The sequence below is a fragment of the Nerophis lumbriciformis genome, linkage group LG04 (genome assembly GCF_033978685.3).
Source record: "Nerophis lumbriciformis linkage group LG04, RoL_Nlum_v2.1, whole genome shotgun sequence".
Taxonomy (NCBI): domain Eukaryota; kingdom Metazoa; phylum Chordata; class Actinopteri; order Syngnathiformes; family Syngnathidae; genus Nerophis; species Nerophis lumbriciformis.
This window is the reverse complement of record NC_084551.2, coordinates 42,014,886-42,035,561: the sequence shown is the minus strand read 5'-3', so window position 1 is coordinate 42,035,561 and position 20,676 is coordinate 42,014,886.

Genomic DNA, 20,676 nt, shown 5'->3' with positions numbered 1-20,676 from the left:
AATAATCAAGACGAGTCGAGATAAAGGCGTGGATTAATTTCTCAAGATCATGTCTTGATAGAAGCGGTTTCACTTTCGCTATTTGGCGTAATTGATAAAAGCTTTTTTGAACGACGCTGCTGATTTGTTTTTCGAATTTAAAATCTGAGTCAAACTTTACCCCCAGGTTTGTGACACAGTCGCTGAGATACGGGGTCAGAGTGCCGAGGTCAACGTTGGGGGAGGGAGAGCGACTTGGACCGAACAACATAACTTCTGTTTTGTCTTCATTTAGGCTCAGTAAGTTAGCTGAAAGCCAGACTTTGATGTCGTGCAGGCAGTCAATAAGACGTTGAACCGTGTTATTTTGTGCCATGGGAAAATAAATCTGGCAATCATCGGCATAAAAATGAAATGCAATACTGTACTTCCTAAAAATAGAACCAAGGGGGAGAAGGTAAAGCGCAAATAAAATTGGGGCAAGGATTGAGCCCTGGGGGACCCCATGTGGTAAAGGAGCTGTGGACGACATAAAACTGTCTACTTTTACACAAAAACTCCTGTCGGTTAGGTACGACCGGAACCAGTTGAGCGCGGCGCCCTTAATGCCCACACAGTTCTCAAGACGAGTGATTAAGGTGGCGTGGTCGACGGTGTCGAACGCAGCAGACAGATCTAAAAGCACCAGGACAACATATTTACCAGAATCAGTGGACAGGAGGATATCGTTAAAAACTTTTAGAAGCGCTGACTCTGTGCTGTGGAGGGCTTTAAAACCGGACTGGAACAGCTCAGTGATACCATTATCCTCTAAGAAGGGCAACAACTGACTGTAGACAACCTTCTCTAATATTTTGGAAATGTATGGAAGATTAGAGATAGGTCTGAAGTTAGAGAGGAGAGAGGGGTCGAGGCTGGGTTTTTTAAGTAGAGGTCGTACCACTGCATGTTTAAACTCTACTGGAACTATTCCAGAAGAGAGGCTACTATTGATAATGTTAAGGACACTTGATCCAATAGTAGCAAGTACCTCCTTAAACAGGCGAGGTGGGAGGGCATCTGCAGGAGAACCAGAGGGCTTCATATGACTAACTGTGTCACTTAAAAAAGAAAAGGACACCGGCTCAAACTGATGGAAAACAGAAGAGAAATGCAGGGGAACAGAAGGGTCATATGAAGGCTGAGATAGACTGGCTCTAGTTGACACAATTTTGTCAGTGAAAAAATGGAGACAATTTTCACAGAATTCAAAAGAAGCATCAAAACCAGCAGATTTGGGAGCATCAATGACAGTGTTAATAGTTTTAAACAGAACTCTGGGGTTGTTACAGTTAGAAGATATAATCTGAGATAGATATATATTCATTTCTGCTTTTACAGTCATCTGAAAGGAAAACAGGCTTTCTTTAAAAATGGCAAAGGACACATGCAGCCTGTCTTTTTTCCATTTTCTCTCTGCTCTTCTACATACGCGCCTGGCAGCCCGAGTGACGTCATTCAACCAGGGCTGAGGCGTGGCTTTAGCGCGGCGGCATTTGAAAGGCGCGATCGTGTCCAGTGTTTGTAAGCAAATAGAGTTGAACCCAGAAACCAACTCTTCAGTATTCAGACACACAGATGCTGCAGAATTATCATCACAAAGAGTCGAAAAAATAGAGGAGAACCGAGCAGGAGACGAAGAATTAAACATGCGAGAGCGTTGGGGCGGTGCGCACAATTTAACTGGACACTGCGTGGCAATATCAAACAGGATCGGCATGTGATCAGAGAACACAGCGTCGCAAATGTCCAAATTAAAAACACACAAACCATACGAGAGCACTAAATCGAGTGTATGCCCGCGTTCATGTGTAGAACCACACACAGACTGTACAAAGTTAAATGAGTCGATTATATTCAGGAAGCTCCTGGAAAGCGGCTCGTCTGGACAGCAGGTGTGAATATTAAAATCACCCACAATAAGGACACGATCATATTTGGGCAGGATTTCAGCCAGAAATTCAGAAAAGTCAGTTATAAAGTCTTTGTGGTACTTGGGTGGTCGATAGATGACGGCACACAGGACGACATCAGAAAGACCCAGTTCAAACATGCACAGTTCGAAGCTTGAAAAGGAGGATTGTAGGCGGATCTGACGGCATTTAAAGTCATTTTTAAAAACGACTGCTAATCCTCCTCCTTTTCGACCGGACGGCCGTGGGGAATTAAAGTAGGAACACTCCGGAGGCAGAAGTTCATTAAGAGGGGCGGACTCACCGGCTCTCAGCCATGTCTCCGTCACACAGAGGAAGTCCAGTCCGCGGGAAGTGAAGAAATCCTTCAGGATAAAAGTTTTGTTTGTCAAAGATCTTGCGTTCACAAGACCGAACCTGGCCGGGGCCAGCACGTCCAAGGCCGCAATTAATCCGGGTGGGGCTCGACACACAGACCGCAGGTGGTGGTGATCCACCCCGCGCCTCCGGGGGCGGGGACAGCAGGAGCGACGACGGCAAGCTTCTTCCTCCAAACCAATGATAGGAACCAGCCAGGAGCCGATGGGATCGAGCGAGCGTGGGTGCAGGAGGAGACCGGATACCGCACCATTCCTCCTTCGGGAAGCCACGGGAAGCCGGGCCAGGAGTGCCCTAACTTTCACCAGCTGGCCGCCACGTTTACCGCGGCGCCGGAGACGCTTCCGCCGGGGGAGAGGAGCCAGGGGGCGGGAAAGGAAAGCAGGAATCCGGCCAGGTGAAAAAGCTGACTGGGACGTCGAAAAACCAACGTCGAAGTTGATCATATCAGTGGGAGAGGGGCAAAGATCCAACAGTGTTTGGCGGTCATACACAAGCAGTGAGCTGACAGAGACGAAAATAGACGCAAACAACACAAAAACGAACAGAGCTGACAGCGAGAGACGGCAGGCCAAAGCACATACTGGCGCCATCTTGCATCGGGGCGTGGTCAGGGTTCAATCTGTCTCATGCGACATCTATGTCGTGCGCGCAATACAACTGTTCTGCTTTTTTTCGAACTGGTCCATCCTCGAACAGGTCCATTGCTGCCAGAAGAATAAAATGATAATAAGAAAAATAAAACAACTTGACGTCACGTCGGGATTTTGTGAGAATAAAATCAGGTAAATCAAGATTTGAAGGCATAACTCTTACAGAAAACGTAACATAAACATGATACGAATGCATTGTGTTGATAACGGCAAGCAACTAACATAGCGTTGGTACGTTAACATATGCTGGTTCGCTAGTACAGCGGGGTCAGTCGTGTTGTCTTTGACCTGAAGACGTTTTAGTGGTAAATTGTGGTAAAATATGAGTTAGAGTTTATGTTATTCACTAGGACTACGAGGGAAGCTACTCAACTCAGGCTCGTATATGGGGGCATATAATTCGCTCTCGGGCAAGTAGTGTTGCTTGTTTTAGTTTATACAGAACTGTATTGAGGATTTAACATGACTATGACTTGTATCTGCACTTAATGTGTATATTAATGTACTTTTTTGTGTGCTTAGTTTTAAAATAATTTCATTTTTAATGTTAGACACTGCACTTAATTACATATTCAATTTACAACTACCAAATGTTTACATACCACCAAGAAATGGTTACTTGGAAAAAAAAAGGGTTGTATCATTTTCCTTTGATTGTTTTTTTGAGTTACAGGTATTAATTTTTTAAAAGATTGAGGCGTCTGTGATGTAGATATGGTGAAATATTGATGGCTGTAAGCAGAGGTGGGACCAAGTCATTGCTTTGCAAGTCACAAGTAAGTCTCAAGTCTTTGCCCTCAAGTCTCGAGTCAAGTCCCGAGTCAAGACAGGCAAGTCCCGAGTCAAGTCCAAAGTCAAGACTGGAAAGTCTCAAGTCAAGTCCCAAATCCTGCATTTTGAGTTTCGAGTCCTTTCAAGTCGTTTTAACCACAGACTAATGTATTTACACAGATTGTGTATGCTTTTAAAACGCTGTATTTATTTATTAAAACAAGTGCATTTGAAATTGCAGGGAAAAAGATAGTGGTGACATTGCACTTCAAAATAGCACTATTAACCAGTCATTTTAAACATTTAACTCATTCCTTTACAGAATAAACACATTTGAAAAAACAAGTGCAACTGTACTTATTTGCACAAAAGTGTTAACATTGTATTTCCATGGCATATTGCATTGTAACTAGTTCCACAGCGGTTTCTGTCCTGTTCTTACCTTATCTCATTGATCTCATCTCATACTGTATGCGTGTTGTGTGTGCGTACACATGAAAAACATAACAAATATATGAACATAACAATGAACAGAGTTGTACTTTTTAGATGTCAGGGCCCTATGCAATATGTACACATATTCTTAATATAGTGTACATTTTAACTGACCTTTATTTGACTATGTTCGTCTTTTTGTAGGTGGCTAAAATACGAGGTGCTGCTGACCGCCGTCTAACGTTACGTTACTGTGTGTGATACATGGACTAACGTAACGTTATGTGTAGGTACCCCATGCAACCCTGCTTAAAAAAAATCACTTGACAAAAAGTATGAATAAGGTAGCGAACTGCAGTGGATGCAACATATTGCCGTGTTTGCAATGACGTTATAATCATAGACATCTTATAAGTAGAGGCAGCATTGGTTGCTGTGACGTGAGCAATTTGGCCGCCATCTTGAAGTGGTGATGAGGAGCCGGCGAGCAGCCTAAACTGACAGTTGACAGGTAGAAAACAAAGATGCCGGGCTGGTGTTCAGCGTTTTCCTGCTCAAATGAGCGGACTGTTGAAAATAGGAATCTGGGGATTCCTTTTCACAAGTAAGATTTAACATTAACGTACTATTGGTTGTATTTTATGAAAATAATATTACCACAGAGTTGAGAAGGAGCAAAGATCTTCAATATTTGTATGTGAAAATCACAAATAAATCTTCTGGGGGAGGATGACGACTCTACAAGGGTTTGGTTTACAAACTTTCAGTCCCACCTAAAACAAAATTCACCAGCCGCCACTGATTATGATGCATTCTCATTTTAGGCAAAGTATAAGACAATACTTTCTGAACAGTATAATTGTAACCAGGAATAAGTCTTCAAGTAACAATATTCAAATACTAACATTGTTGGGTAAAACAGAATTTGGTTTTATTCTGAATCCAGTGAAACAGATTGGTGGTTTTAGCTGATATAAAGACTTTCAGCTGTTTATATATTTTTAAGTATTTGGCAGACGCTTTTATCCAAAGCGACTTACATAAAAAATACATATAAAACAATCACTGCAAACATTATCATTTAAGGGAAGAATGTAATACAAAATATCAATACAAAGTGTCAAGACAGAATAAACTCTCTGCTGCTGAAGCAACAGAGATACAGTCTATAGTCCTAAGATATATAGATATCTAATGTATTCATACATTGTTTATGTAGGATATACGTATGTATATATAAATAAATGATAAATGGGTTGTATATAACCTAATCATATTGTTTCTTCAACTTAAAAATAGCTTACCGTTTTTTCTCCCTTCTCTGAGATTATATTCCCAGTTTTGATCTCAGACGTCTGGTCACTTATAGTGTATAAGAATATTACATTACTGTTAAGAAAACTATGAATAATAAAACTCGCCAAAACATGTGTCTGTTATCATAGCTAAACTTATGACAAAAAAGCGCGTGAAAATCAGTGGTATTCAGTGAGGTAAGATGAATTAAATGCGCTGACAGTTCATTGCTCCTGCCAAATGAATTGCTCTGAGTGGAGCGGATCACCACTCCAAGATGGCGGCCACGCGTCTCGTCTGCGCCAGTAGGCAGTAGCGCTCGATGCTGCGTCTACTTATAAGATGTCTATGGTTATAACGTTAGCAGTGAGTTTGCAGCCTCACTGATTTAACTACACAGCAAATAAAAGTCACGTTACTTAGCCAATAAACGTTATCTTACATTCAAAACTTACCCTTCTTTGTGCAACTTCAAATGTCGAACAAAGTTGGAAGTTGTTGCGTCTCCATCTGTAATATTCAAACTGCGTGATTTGCATATGGCAATTCCTTTTTTGTTGATCAAGTCGTAGTTTTTATACCCGAACGAAACCAACTTTGGCATAATTGTTTCTCACTGGCGCGTTGTTTGACAACTCTTAGTCATTGGTTCTCCTGCAATTTGATTGGATGAGAGCTGTGTGATGAAAACAACATAGATCTAATTTGATTGGCTGTTGTACTGAGAGCACACCAGCTGACAGGAACAACACGCTGATAGACACAGACGAAGAAAATGAAAATTACGGAGCGCTCCCAAATAACTTTTTAATCTTTGGGATTTGGGGAAACCTGTGCCAAAGTAGTTGGGAAAGGGCATGTCCACCACTGTGTTACATGGCCTTTCCTTTTAACAACACTCAGTAAACGTTTGGTAACTGAGGAGACACATTTTTTAAGCTTCTCAGGTGGAATTCTTTCCCATTCTTGCTTGATGTACAACTTAAAGGCCTACTGAAACCCACTACTTCTGTCACAATTTGTTGTTGGTGGCGAACCCCAAGATGCAGAGATGGCAGGCTTTGTCCAGGAAAACATGATTTAATTTTCATAAAATAAAGGAAAAAACACAAACCAGGAACTAGGAACAGGAAACCGGATGCCAAGAAAACAGGAACTGGAAGATGAGGATCAAAAAGACAGCAAGCTACAAACATCTACAATATATAGCTTACCGCTACCGCTTATAGCTACACTGACATCGACAAGTAGGAATGACAATAATCCAGCACTGACTGGAGGGGAAGGCAGGTTTAAATAGTAGCTGGCTGATTGACACCAGGTGTGGCCCGGTGCCAATCAGCCACAGCTGAGGGGAAAAAGCACTCAGGGAGACAATCAGGAAATAACCAAAATAAGAGTGCTGACAGGAACTAAAGACGGGAAACAAAGACAAACGCAGAGGAAAAACTAAGCCAGACTGTCAGGGACAAGCCTGACAACTACCGACCACGCAGTCTGATAGTTTATGCATCAATGATGAAATCTTAACATTGCAACACATGCCAATACGGCCGGGTTAGCTTACTAAAGTGAAATTTTAAATTTTGCGCAAAATATCCTGCTGAAAACGTCTTGGTATGATGACGTCAGAGCGTGACGTCACGGATTGTGGAGGACATTTTGGGACAGCATGGTGGCCAGCTATTAAGTCGTCTGTTTTCATCGCAAAATTCCACAGTATTCTGGACATCTGTGTTGGTGAATCTTTTGCAATTTGTTCAATGAACAATGGAGACAGCAAAGAAGAAAGCTGTAGGTGGGAAGCGGTGTATTGCGTCCGACTTCAGCAACACAAACACGGCCGGTGTTTCATTGTTTACATTCCCGGAAGATGACAGTCAAGCTTTACCAGTGGCCTGTGGAGAACTGGGACAACAGAGACTCATACCAGGAGGACTTTGAGTTGGATACGCAGACACGGTACCGTGAGTACGCATGCAGCTGCGGCTTCCAAACATTTGATCACTTGCCCGTACGTGCGTGCCGCCATGTGCATGTCACGTACATAACTTTGGGGACTTTGGGGAAATATATGTGCTGTATGAACTTTGGGGAGGTGAACTGTACTTTGGGCAGTGGGATTGAGTGTGTTGTGCCGTGTTATATAGACGGGAGGGGGGAGGTGTTTGTTATGCGGTATTAATTTGTGGCATATTAAATATAAGCCTGGTTGTGTTGTGGCTAATAGAGTATATATATGTCTTGTGTTTATTTACTGTTTTAGTCATTCCTAGCTGAATATGAGGTCCCACCCGCCTCTCACAGCATCTTCCCTATCTGAATCGCTCCCACTGCCCTCTAGTCCTTCACTCTCACTTTCCTCATCCACAAATCTTTCATCGTCGCTCAAATTAATGGGGGAATCATCGCTTTCTCGGTCCGAATCGCTCTCGCTGCTGGTGGCCATGATTGTAAACAATGTGCAGATGTGAGGAGCTCCACAACCTGTGACGTCACGCTACTCGTCTGCTACTTCCGGTACAGGCAAGGCTTTTTTATCAGCGACCAAAAGTTGCGAACTTTATCGTTGATGTCCTCTGCTAAATCCTTTCAGCAAAAATATGGCAATATCGCGAAATGATCAAGTATGACACATAGAATGGACCTGCTATCCCCGTTTAAATAAGAAAATCGCATTTCAGTAGGCCTTTAAGTTGTTCAACAGTCCGGGGGTCTAAGTTGTGGTATTTTAGGCTTCATAATGCACCACACATTTTCAATGGGAGACAGGTCTGGACTACAGGCAGGCCAGTCTTGTACCCACACTCTTTTACTATGAAGCCACGTTGATGTAACACGTGGCTTGGTATTGTCTTGCTGAATAAGCAGGGGCGTCCATGGGAACGTTGCTTGGATGGCAACATATGTTGCTCCAAAAGCTGTATGTACCTTTCAGCATTAATGGTGCCTTCACAGATGTGTAAGTTACCCATGCCTTGGGCACTAATACAACCCCATACCAACACAGATGCTGGCTTTTCAACTTTGCGCCTATAACAATCCGGATGGTTCTTTTCCTCTTTGGTCCGGAGGACACGACGTCCACAGTTTCCAAAAACAATTTGAAATGTGGACTCGTCAGACTACAGAACACTTTTCCACTTTGAATCCTTTCATCTTCGATGAGCTCAGGCCCAGCGAAGCCGACGGCGTTTCTGGGTGTTGTTGATAAACGGTTTTCGCCTTGCATAGGAGAGTTTTAACTTGCACTTACAGATGTAGCGACAGACTGTAGTTACTGACAGTGGGTTTCTGAAGTGTTCCTGAGCCCATGTGGTGATATCCTTTATACACTGATGTCGCTTGTTGATGCAGTACAGCCTGAGGGATCGAAGGTCACGGGCTTAGCTGCTTACGTGCAGTGATATGGCCAAATAACATTACTCAGCTGGCACTTCAACCTTTATTCAAAGTTTAAACAACGTTGAAACTCAAGGTTGAAAAAACACTGAATTTAGAATTGATTTTGCATAGTCATTTCAACGTTTGGTACGTTGTTTCACTGTTGATGTGTCAACAGTGAAACAACGTACAACCTTTATTCAAAGTTTAAACAACGTTGAAACTCAAGGTTGAAAAAACACTGAATTTAGAATTGATTTTGCATAGTCATTTCAACGTTTGGTACGTTGTTTCACTGTTGATGTGTCAACAGTGAAACAACGTACCAGAATAAACGTTTCACACGTATGAGTTTCAATGTTAAACAACGTACCAGAATAAATGTTGAAATGACTTTGCAAAATCAATACCAAATTCAATGTTTTTTCAACTTTGAATAAAGGTTGAAATGCCAGCTGGGTATACTGCCTCCTTCAGAGACTCTGCATCAGAATCATAACAGAAGAGCTGGAATGTTTTTGCATGCGCCAAATGTATGGAGTAAAATTACTGCCTAAACTCCACAAACACAGAATGTTTTTACACACGCCCAACATTCCACAGGAAAAAAATAGTTTTTTTTTCCAATTTAAAAAAACGATTTGCATGTAAAACAAAAACAATTTTCTACAAGTAAAAAAAAACAAAACGATCCGCAAGTATGAAAACTATTTTTTCCATCTATCCATCCATTTTCTACCGCTTGTCCCTTTCGGGGTGGCAGGGGGTGCTGCAGCCTATCTCAGCTGCATTTTTTTCCCAAGTAAAAACACAATTAGCAAGTATACGAACAACGCTCAAGTTAAAACTTTTGGCCGTAATATTCCAACCTGTGCAAGCCACACACTTGCACTCAGAGCACCCGTAATTCGCACTGTGCAACGCGGCATGTGGCGCTGCTGAGTCAATCGGAGCAGAAAGGTTTTATTTTTTAAAGAGCGTATGACTAACTTGTTTTCAAAGTTGGTCCCCAACAAGGCACCCTGTTGTCACGTGAGGTATTTTTGACCAATCATTTAAGAGATCGTCTGGCCATACTCTCTCTACACACGGCTCTGAATTTTAGGCCATCAGAGCTACTGTTATTTGCACATGGTGCCCTCCGCTACATAGAAGAAGCAGAGTTGGGAGTAAAATGGCAGATAGAAAAGAGAGAAAACAAGCTCAACATGTAGTTTCCCCTCTCTTCTGTCCGCCACTTTACTCCCCGACCAGCATCTTGTTATCTTTGGCGGTCAGGACCATGAGCAAAAAACAGTAGCAATGACGCTTAAATTGACTCAGCAGCACCACCTGTCGTCGTAGAATGCAAATTACGGGTGCTCTGAATGCAAGTGTGTGGAACATAACTGCCAAGTTTTAACTTGAGGAAAAAAACATGTTTGCTTGCAAATCGTTTTTATTTCAATTAAAGAACATTGTTTTTACACTTGCGTATTGCTTTTTTACTTGCAGAAAATGGTTATATTACTTGCAAATTTTTTTTTTTTTTTTAATTGAACAAAATTGTTTGTTTATACTTGCAAATCGTTTACCGTAAGTAAAAACATGTTTGTGTCTGTGGAGTTTTGGCAGTAATTTTACTCCATACAACTGCTCCTTTTGCGCCTTTTTGCCGCGTCACTGTTCTGTATAAAAGGCACCGATAAGTCAATATGGCAATTTTTTTACTTTTAGAGCAGGGGCATCCAAACTATTTCCACCAAGGGCCGCATACTGTAAAGGCATGTAGAGGCCATTTGGAAAAAAATGTGAGTTTTGTTACAAAAAATATATGTATATCTATTTAAACACATTGTGACAGCATTGTGTTATAGGTAACAACATGCATTAATATTAGTTATTAGTAGAACTGCATGCATGGATATAGATTATATTTGTAATTGGGTAATCTATCGATTAGTTTGATTAATCAAGTAATCGGATAAAATGCGCTTCATCGCCTCAATATGTTTTTTAGGGAGAATAGTTTAAATAAACAATACTTGACTTGCCATACCCTTCATTCTTTTTCCTAATAAATGGACATCAAACATTGAAATTTTAAAAAAAATAGCCCCCCAACCACACTTTGGGCATGGTTTAGAGCAGGGGTCGGCAACCCACGGCTCCGGAGCCGCATGCGGCTCTTTGACCACTCTGATGCAGCTCAGTTGCATACTTGCTGACCCTCCCGATTTTCCCGGGAGACTTCCAGATTTCAGTGCCTCTCCCAGAAATTTCCCGGGGCAAATATTCTCCAATTTCCACCCTAACAACGATAATAAGGGCGTGCAGTGATGTCACAGCATTTAACACCCTTTACAACCGCGTGCAGTGATGTCACAGCATTTAACACCCTTTACAACCTGTACAAACAGCGTGCTAGCCCAGCCTCATGTTGTATGAGACTTCTGCTTGCACACGTAAATGACAGCAATGCATACTTAGTCAACAGCCACACAGGTTACACTGACGGTGGCCGTATTAAACAACTTTAACACTCTTACTAATATGCGCCACACTGTGAACCCACACCAAACAAGAATGACAAACACATTTCGGGAGAACATCTGCACCGTAACACAACATAAACACAACAGAACAAATACCCAGAATCCCATGCAGCCCTAACTCTTCCGGGCTACATTATACACCCCCGCTACCACCAAACCCCGCCCACCTCAACCCTGCCCCCCCCCGTGCGTCGGTTGAGGTGGGCGGGGTTTGGTGGTAGCGGGGGTGTATAATGTAGCCCGGTGCGGACCGCGTGTCTGAGACCCCTGGTTTATACATAGCACAAAGCAAAAAAAAACTTTGTATGCAGTGTTATTTCATTTTAAATTTCAAGAGTTTTGTGGCTCCCATTGTTTTCTTTAATTTGTGAAACTGGTCAAATGGCTCTTTGAGTGGTAAAGGTTGCTGACCCCTGGTTTAGAGCAGTACTTCTCAATAATTATTTCTGTTACAACACACACACAACCGTTACTATAAATAGTATCAATTGCAGGGGCGTCACTAGATTTTAAGAACAGGGGGGGCTTAGCCCCCAGCAGTGACGTGCAGTCAGGGGTGGCAGGTGAGGCGGGGCCTCACGGGCCATCATGGAAAGAAAAAAAATGTAAAAAGAAAAAAAATCTATTAAATTGTTATATGTATCCAGTGATTATACTATAACGTTATTTTCCATTTAACTTCACCAGTTTTAAATTATTTTTATTCAAAATCGCTGAATTTTCACATTTGCCGTTCAAATACTGAGAAGAGACTTGCGGTGATCAGCACCCAGTTGAGCCTCACCATGGATTGCGCAATGACTCGGCTAACTGCTGGCCTGCTGTGCAGTGAGACCGTATTGCTATATGAATTATATTATACATTTCCATAGTTTAGTTAGCTGAGGTATATAATGTACAGTGTATTTTGTCAACAACCGTATGTGTGTAACGTATTTCTTGTGCTGAACAATCATAAAACGGCTGCTAAAACGGCTGAGGCTCGCAGTAATCCCGCCTCATGGTGGTAGAGGGCGCTAGTGATCCCAGGGATCATTTTTGCGACTACCCGGCTGCAGAATAAGTGACAACAAGCAGCAACAGTTAGCGATCATATTAATTCACAACATAGAGGCTAATGCCACGACTTTTGCTCACAATACAATAATTGTTTGTTCCCAAATATTTTGAAGTTGCACAGATTACATTTTGGGCACACTAAAATGGTTGTAAATTCAAGCCCTGGAAATATTACTTAATTATTTGAATTAAAGTAATATCTGGATCGGGATAATTTGGCTTATATATAATATATTTGTACATATATATTATGGCAAGCCGTTAAGGAAATTAAATATATATGGAAGTCTGAATATAAATGAGGAACGTTTATATATACTGTAAATAAGAAAGACTTATACTGCTGCTGATCTGAAAAAGAGCCAAAGCTGTCAAAGAGCTGAGGGACCATCTTCAAAGTGCAATGCTGAAACAAATAATGCAAACAATAAAATGTAACTTCCAGGGCTTGAGATTAATGCAGTCCCGTCGTCCCGGGGACGGTAAAAAAAATGCACAATGGCTTTTAACCATTTTTTTTTCTTTTTCTTTTTATGTACTAATTCATTTTACATTTTATGTTAAAAATCCTGAAAATCCTATGAAATGTTTAACAAGCCATCCTATAATAATACAACAGCTATTAATGTAACAATACAATAAAACAAATATATGTAATGATGTTTTTTTCATTCTTTTAACAATAGGCAAATTTATATTACTTTATATAGATTCTACAAGAAACACAAAACTTAAAAACTAAATTATTTACAATTGCAGACAGAAGGTTTCGTGCAGCTTCACTCATTGTAAAGGAAGACGGAAGTCCACGCAGGAGAAAAATGACGACAAAGATGGTGTCTGGGTTTTTCTTATATATATATATATATACATATTAAGTATTTCATACATCCATCCATCCATTTTCTACCGCTTATTCCCTTCGGGGTCGCGGGGGGCGCTGGAGCTTATCTCAGCTACAATCGGGCGGAAGGCGGGATACACCATGGACAAGTCGCCACCTCATCGCAGGGCCAACACAGATAGACAGACAACATTCACACTCACATTCACACACTAGGGCCAATTTTAGTGTTACCAATCAACTTATGCCCAGTTGCATGTCTTTGGAAGTGGGAGGAAGCCGGAGTACCCGGAGGGAACCCACGCAGTCACGGGGAGAACATGCAAACTCCACACAGAAAGATCCTGAGCCCGGGATTGAACCCAGGACCACTCAGGACCTTCGTATTGTGAGGCAGATGCACTAACCCCTCTGCCACCATGCTGCCCATATCTATATATATAAATATATATGCATATATACATACCTATATATATATATATATATATATATATATATATATATATATATATATATACATACATACATACATACATACATACATACATACATACACACACACACACACACACACACACACACACACACACACACACATACATACATATATATATATATATATATATATATATATATATATATATATATATATATATATATGAAAGACTTAAAGGTATACTAGAGGATGTTGTGGATCATGTTGACTAGTGGTCCTCCTAATTGTCAATCATTCTGGTGATGTTACGTAAGGACATATATATATACATATATATATATATATATATATCAAATAAAACAAATGGCTTATCGATAAGCGATGTTTTATTTATTTATTTATTACAACGCCAAAATAGGCCTAACAATGCCAATGGTTGTAATTCTGTAGCACTTTGAGATTTGGAATCAAATGTAAAGTAGATTACAAATAGAATCTATTATATAAATAAATTATATATATATATATATATATATGTCTTAATAAGGTTATCCAAAAAATAGTGCTCGATACCGTAGTAGAGCGCAATATATGTATGTGTGGGGGAAAAAAATCACAACACTATTTCATCTCTACAGGCCTGTTTCATGAGGGGGTTCCCTCAATCATTAGGAGATTTTAATGGGAGCATTCACATACCATGGTTTATATAGGGCACAGAGTGGGTGGGTACAGGCTGGCGTAGGGGCGTGGTGATTGGCTCATGTGTTACCTAGGAGGTGTTTCCGTCTGTGGCGGACACAAATTCCTCAATCTGATTGACAAACACTTTCCCAAAGACAACACCCTAAGAAAAGTATTCAACAAGAACAACATTAAATTGAGCTACAGCTGTATGAACAATATACGACAAATTATCTCAAACCACAACAAAACAATTGCAAATGAGCCGTCGGCCCCCGGACAGAGCGACTCCAAAACCAACAAAGGCTGCAACTGCCGAAAGAAACCTGATTGCCCTCTTAACGGGGGGTGCTTACAAACATCAGTTGTCTACCAATCTAAGGTAACACGCAAGGACATTAACACATCCGACACATATGTAGGATTAACCGAGGGAGAGTTCAAAACCAGATGGAACAATCACAAGGCTTCTTTCAGGAACCAAAACCTGCGGAATACCACAGAACTCAGCAAACACATTTGGGACCTCAAAGACAATAATGTTGAATATTCAATAACATGGCAAATTCTTGCATCCAGCACACCTTACAATAGTGGTAATAAAAGATGCAACCTATGCTTGAAAGAGAAACTGTTTATTATTTACCGTCCAGACCTGTCATCCCTCAACAAGCGCAGCGAAATTGTAACAGCATGCCGCCACAGACGGAAACACCTCCTAGGTAACACATGAGCCAATCACCACGCCCCTACGCCAGCCTGTACCCACCCACTCCATGAAACAGGCCTGTAGAGATGAAATAGTCTTGTGATTTTTCCCACACATACATATATGTATATATATATATATATATATATATATATATATATATATATATATATATATATATATATATATATAATTTATTTATTTATATATATATATATATATATATATATATATATATATATATATATATATATATATATATATATATATATATATATGTATAATTTATTTATATAATAGATTCTATTTGTAATCTATTTGTAGATTACAAAAGTAAAAAGCATGTTGTGAAAAAACTACTCAAGTACTGAGTAACCGATGAGTAACATACACACACATATCATATATATATATATATATATATATATGTATATGTGTGTGTGTATGTATATATATATATATATATATATATATATATATATATATATATATACATACACACACACATATACATATATATATATATATATATATATATATATATATATATATATATATATACACACATATATATATATATATATATGTATATATATATATATATATATATATATATACACACACACACATATATATATACACATATATATATATACTGTATATACACACACACATATTCATATACACATATATATATATACAATAATATGTACATATATTGATATATACAGTATATAATGTCTATTTATTTATTTTGCCGTTTTTGTTTACATGTTAAAGGTGTTTTAAAGAATATACATGCATGTTTAGCACATATAGATTCCTTTCTTTCATGAAGACAAGAATATAAGTTGGTGTATTACCTGATTCTGATGACTTGCATTGATTGTAATCAGACAGTAGTGCTGATAACGTCCACGTTTTCAATTGGAGGAGAAAAAAAGTTCCTCCTTTCTGTCTAATACCACATGAAAGTGGTTGGTTTTTTTGCATTTTATTTGTCCAGCTTTAATATTCGTTTTTATACACTTTACAAGAAATACATTGGCGGCAAACGCCGTAGCTTGCTAGCTTGTTTGCGCTGGCTTTCGGAGACTCTTAATTTGAAAGCGCAGGCGCGATTGAGTGGCACTTTTATTGTGAAGACAGGAACTGTGCAGTCAGTCTTTAGGCTTTTGACGGGATGTACGGTTGAAATAAAAAAGGGTCTTTTTTCCTTCACACTTTTGATTGATTGATTGGTGTACAGATGTTAAGTACAATACTACATAGTGTCCAGAGGGGGCGCCATTGAGTGTGTTGTGGGGATTAACAGTGTGAATTAACAAGCACGAGTAAAGGAAGCTGTGTGAAGTTTACAAGTCTCTGGAGTCTGCTTTTACGGATATAAACACTACTACAACATGGTGTCAGAAGTAAGCGAACCTACTGTGGGTAAAAAGTAGGTGTAGTTGAGAAAAGTGAGGCTGAAATAGTCCACCCGAGGTCGTCATTGTTTACCTGGCCGGCGACAGGCTAAGCTACGCTAGGCTAAGGTGAGCACGGAGAGCAGCGGATCAGCATCGGAGCCCGGATAAGGACGGGAGATGACAGATCAAATATTCTCCATCGCGCCTCCTGGCAGCTTCAACTTCGAGGAGCCCAGCTCGTGGCCGCAATGGTTGAGACGGTTCGAGAGGTTCAGGATTGCGTCAGGATTGAGCGGAAAAGAGGACGGCTATCAGGTCAACTCCCTACTGTATGTGATGGGTGAAAAGAGTGACGACATTCTCACTACGTTACCACTAAGCGACCAACAGAAGACAGTCTATGCAGAGGTGACAAAAGCCTTTGATGAACATTTTGTGGGTAAGCACAATGTAATTTATGAACGTGCTAAGTTTAATAGCAGACAGCAACAACAAGGCGAGTCTGCAGAGAACTTTATCACAGATGTGCATAAGTTGGCTGAACACTGCAAATTTGGTGCCTTAAAGGAGGAAATGATAAGAGACCGCATAGTGGTCGGGATAAGAGACTCCCGGCTGTCAGAGAGACTTCAGTTAGACCCTGACCTGACGCTGGCAAAAACAATAACCCAGGTCAGGCAGCAGGAAGAAATAAAGAAACAACAGCAACTGCTACGAGGGACACACACAGAAATTAAAGGTGCTAATATGGATGCCATAAACACAAATAGAGGGAAAACACAATATAGACAAGCTCCCCCACGCAGACCAGAGCAGTTTAATTCCAAGCCAAGCACTGTAAACAAGACATACTATAATGAGAAATGTACAAGGTGCGGCAAAACGCCACAACACCCATGGAAACTGTGCCCAGCCAAAGAGGCTGAGTGTCGAAAATGCAAAAAAAAAAGGGACATTTCGCTGCGGTCTGCAGATCATCTCAAAGAGTGGAAGCTATAGTGGACAGCAACACAGAAGAAGACATAGCTTTCATGGGGACAGTTAACACAGAAGGAATTGAAGAGGAATGGTTAAAAGAAATCAGCCTTAATGGAAAGAAGGTAACATTTAAACTGGACTCAGGAGCCTCAGTTACAGCTATTCCATCTGCCATGTACTTGAGAGCACGTGACGGCAGGCTGAAGACACCACCTAAAAAGATTAAAGGTCCAGATAACTGTCCATTGAAGGTTTTGGGCATCATGAAAGCACACATTAAAACAGAAAAAAGAGAAATAAGGCAAGATGTATATGTGGTGACAAACCTGGTGATGCCACTAATGGGACTTCCTGCTTTAATAAAGCTGAACCTGGTTCAACAGGTAGCTTCAGTACAGGAGGAGAAACAAGAAGCGAGGCATCAATACAGAGCTATGTTCCCAAAGGTGTTTTCAGGGCTTGGAAAGCTACAAGGAAACTACAAGATAAAACTGAATAATGAAGCAGTCCCTTATGCTCTCTCGGCCCCGCGCAGAGTTCCATTACCTATGAAAGAACAAGTTAAAGAAGAGTTAGACAGGATGGAAGCAATGGGAGTCATAAGAAAAATTGAGGAGCCAACTGAATGGTGTGCGGGGATGGTAGTGGTCCCCAAGCCAAATAAGAAACCTCGCATTTGTGTGGACCTTACCTTAACGACAGCGTGTGCAGAGAGAGACACATACTGCCTGCAGTTGATGAGACACTGGCGCAGCTGGAGGGGGCAAGAGTCTTTTCGCAATTAGATGCAACATCTGGTTTCTGGCAAGTTCCTCTACATGAAGAATCACAGCCTTTAACAACTTTTATTACTCCCTTCGGAAGATATTGCCTTCAGAGGCTCCCCTTCGGCATTTCTTCCGCGCCTGAGCATTTTCAGCTGAGAATCTCACAAATAATCGCAGGGGCAAAGGGCGCTCTGTGCCATGCAGATGACATCTTAGTCTATGGAAAAGACAAAAAAGAGCATGATGAAAGGCTGCAGGAAGTACTGAAAAGGTGTGAAAAAGCGGGCCTCACCCTCAATGAAAAATGTGAATTTTCAGTGGAAAAAGTGAAATTTCTTGGACACCACATAAGCGCAACAGGAATCGAGGCTGATCCAGACAAAATCAGTGCCATTAAAAACATGCCAGAACCTCGCAATGTGGAGGAGGTCCGCCGGTTCATTGGAATGGTGAATTATGTTGGCAAGTTCTCACCCAGCCTACCAGCTCTCACAAAACCCCTACGTGACCTGCTAAAAAGTGACAGCACATGGACCTGGGACGTCATGCCTGATGCGTCGTCATACGGACTTGGGGCGGTCCTCCAGCAGCAGCAGACAGATGGTAGGTGGAGACCTGTTGTGTACATATCGCGGAGCCTGACGCCCACGGAGGTCCAGTACGCGCAAATAGAAAAAGAAGCACTAGCGGCAACATGGGCCTGTGAGCGACTCAGCTCATATCTGCTAGGCTTGGAATTCACAGTGAGAACAGATCACAAACCTTTAATTTCGCTGCTTGGCTCTCGGTCTTTGGATGATCTTCCTCCAAGAATTCTTAGATTTAGGCTAAGACTGTTGAGGTTCAACTATAAAATCATACATGTCCCGGGAAAACAACTCGTCACTGCTGACACTCTCTCTAGAGCTCGCCTGGGAATGGAGGCCAGAGAGGCCAATAGCAGCTTGCAGAAAGAATGCTGTGCATACATTGATCACATTCTACACCACCTCCCCGCCACTGACAGTAAACTAGCTTGCATCAAGGAAGCTCAGAGCACAGACAGTGTTTGCAGGCAGCTGAAAACATTGACGGAAAAAGGCTGGCCCTCTCACAGGAGAAGCGTTCCTGAGCCTCTTCTGCCATTCTGGTCAGAGAGGAACGACATCAACATGGCAGAGGGCTTGCTTCTTAAGGGAACACGGATTCTGATCCCTGGATGCATGCAGCAGGAAATGATGGAAAGGTTGCACGAAGGCCATCAGGGTGTGACTAAGTGTGTGGCAAGGGCACAAGGATCCCTATGGTGGCCAGGGATAACAAGACAGATTAAAGAGATGGTGGAAAGGTGTGAAATCTGTTGCCAATATTCACAGGCAAAGACAGAACCTTTAATGACAACGCCCCTACCAGCACGACCATGGGAAAAAGTGGCGGCTGATATCTTTCAGTGGAAGAATGGACATTATATCGTGGTGGTGGACTACTACTCCCGATACATTGAAGTAGCAAACCTCCCGACCCTGACAACATCTACAACAGTGGAGAGACTCAAGGTAATCTTTGCAAGATTTGGAGTGCCTGAAATCTTGGTGACTGACAACGGGCCACAGTTTGCTTCCACAGACTTTGCCACTTTTGCCCAGGACTATGGTTTCAACCACATGACCAGCAGCCCTCGCTATCCCCAGAGCAATGGGGAAGCAGAGAGAGCTGTCCGCACGGTCAAACAGCTGCTCAACAAAAGTCCAGACCCTCAGAAAGCTCTTTTGGCTTACAGAGCTACACCACTGGCTCACGGGCTGAGTCCAGCGCAGCTGCTGATGGGGAGGAGGATAAGATCAACAGTTCCTACCGCTCCATAAGCATTGAAACCAGCCTGGCCAAACCTCAGAGCTTTCAGGGAAAAAGACAAAGAACTAAAAGTGAAGCAGAGAGAGTCATTCAACCTGAGACACAGGACAAAAGACTTACCAGTTCTGGTTCCAGGACAGAGAGTGTGGATTAAAACAGCGCAGACCACAGCTACTGTCCAGGGACCGGCTTCAACACCAAGGTCGTACAATGTGGAAACAGACCAAGGGAGCTTAAGACGAAACAGGGCTCACCTGACAGTGCTCCCTGAGGGAGGTCTGTCCTGCTCTGATGAGATAGAGACTGTTCAAAGGCAGACAGATTCAGGTGAAACAGTGACCAGGTCCGGAAGAGTTTCCCGCCCTCCAGATAGACTGGATTTATGAACATTCTAATTGACCAGAGAGTTTTCCCTGGTCTTTGGGAAAGAATGGTGTAGACCTAACTGTTTGTTGTTCCTAAAAACATGTGCGTTATGTTGGGTACTAATGTTAAAAGTTAAAAAGTTAAAGTTAAAGTACCAATGATTGTCACACACACACTAGGTGTGGCGAGATTATTCTCTGCATTTGACC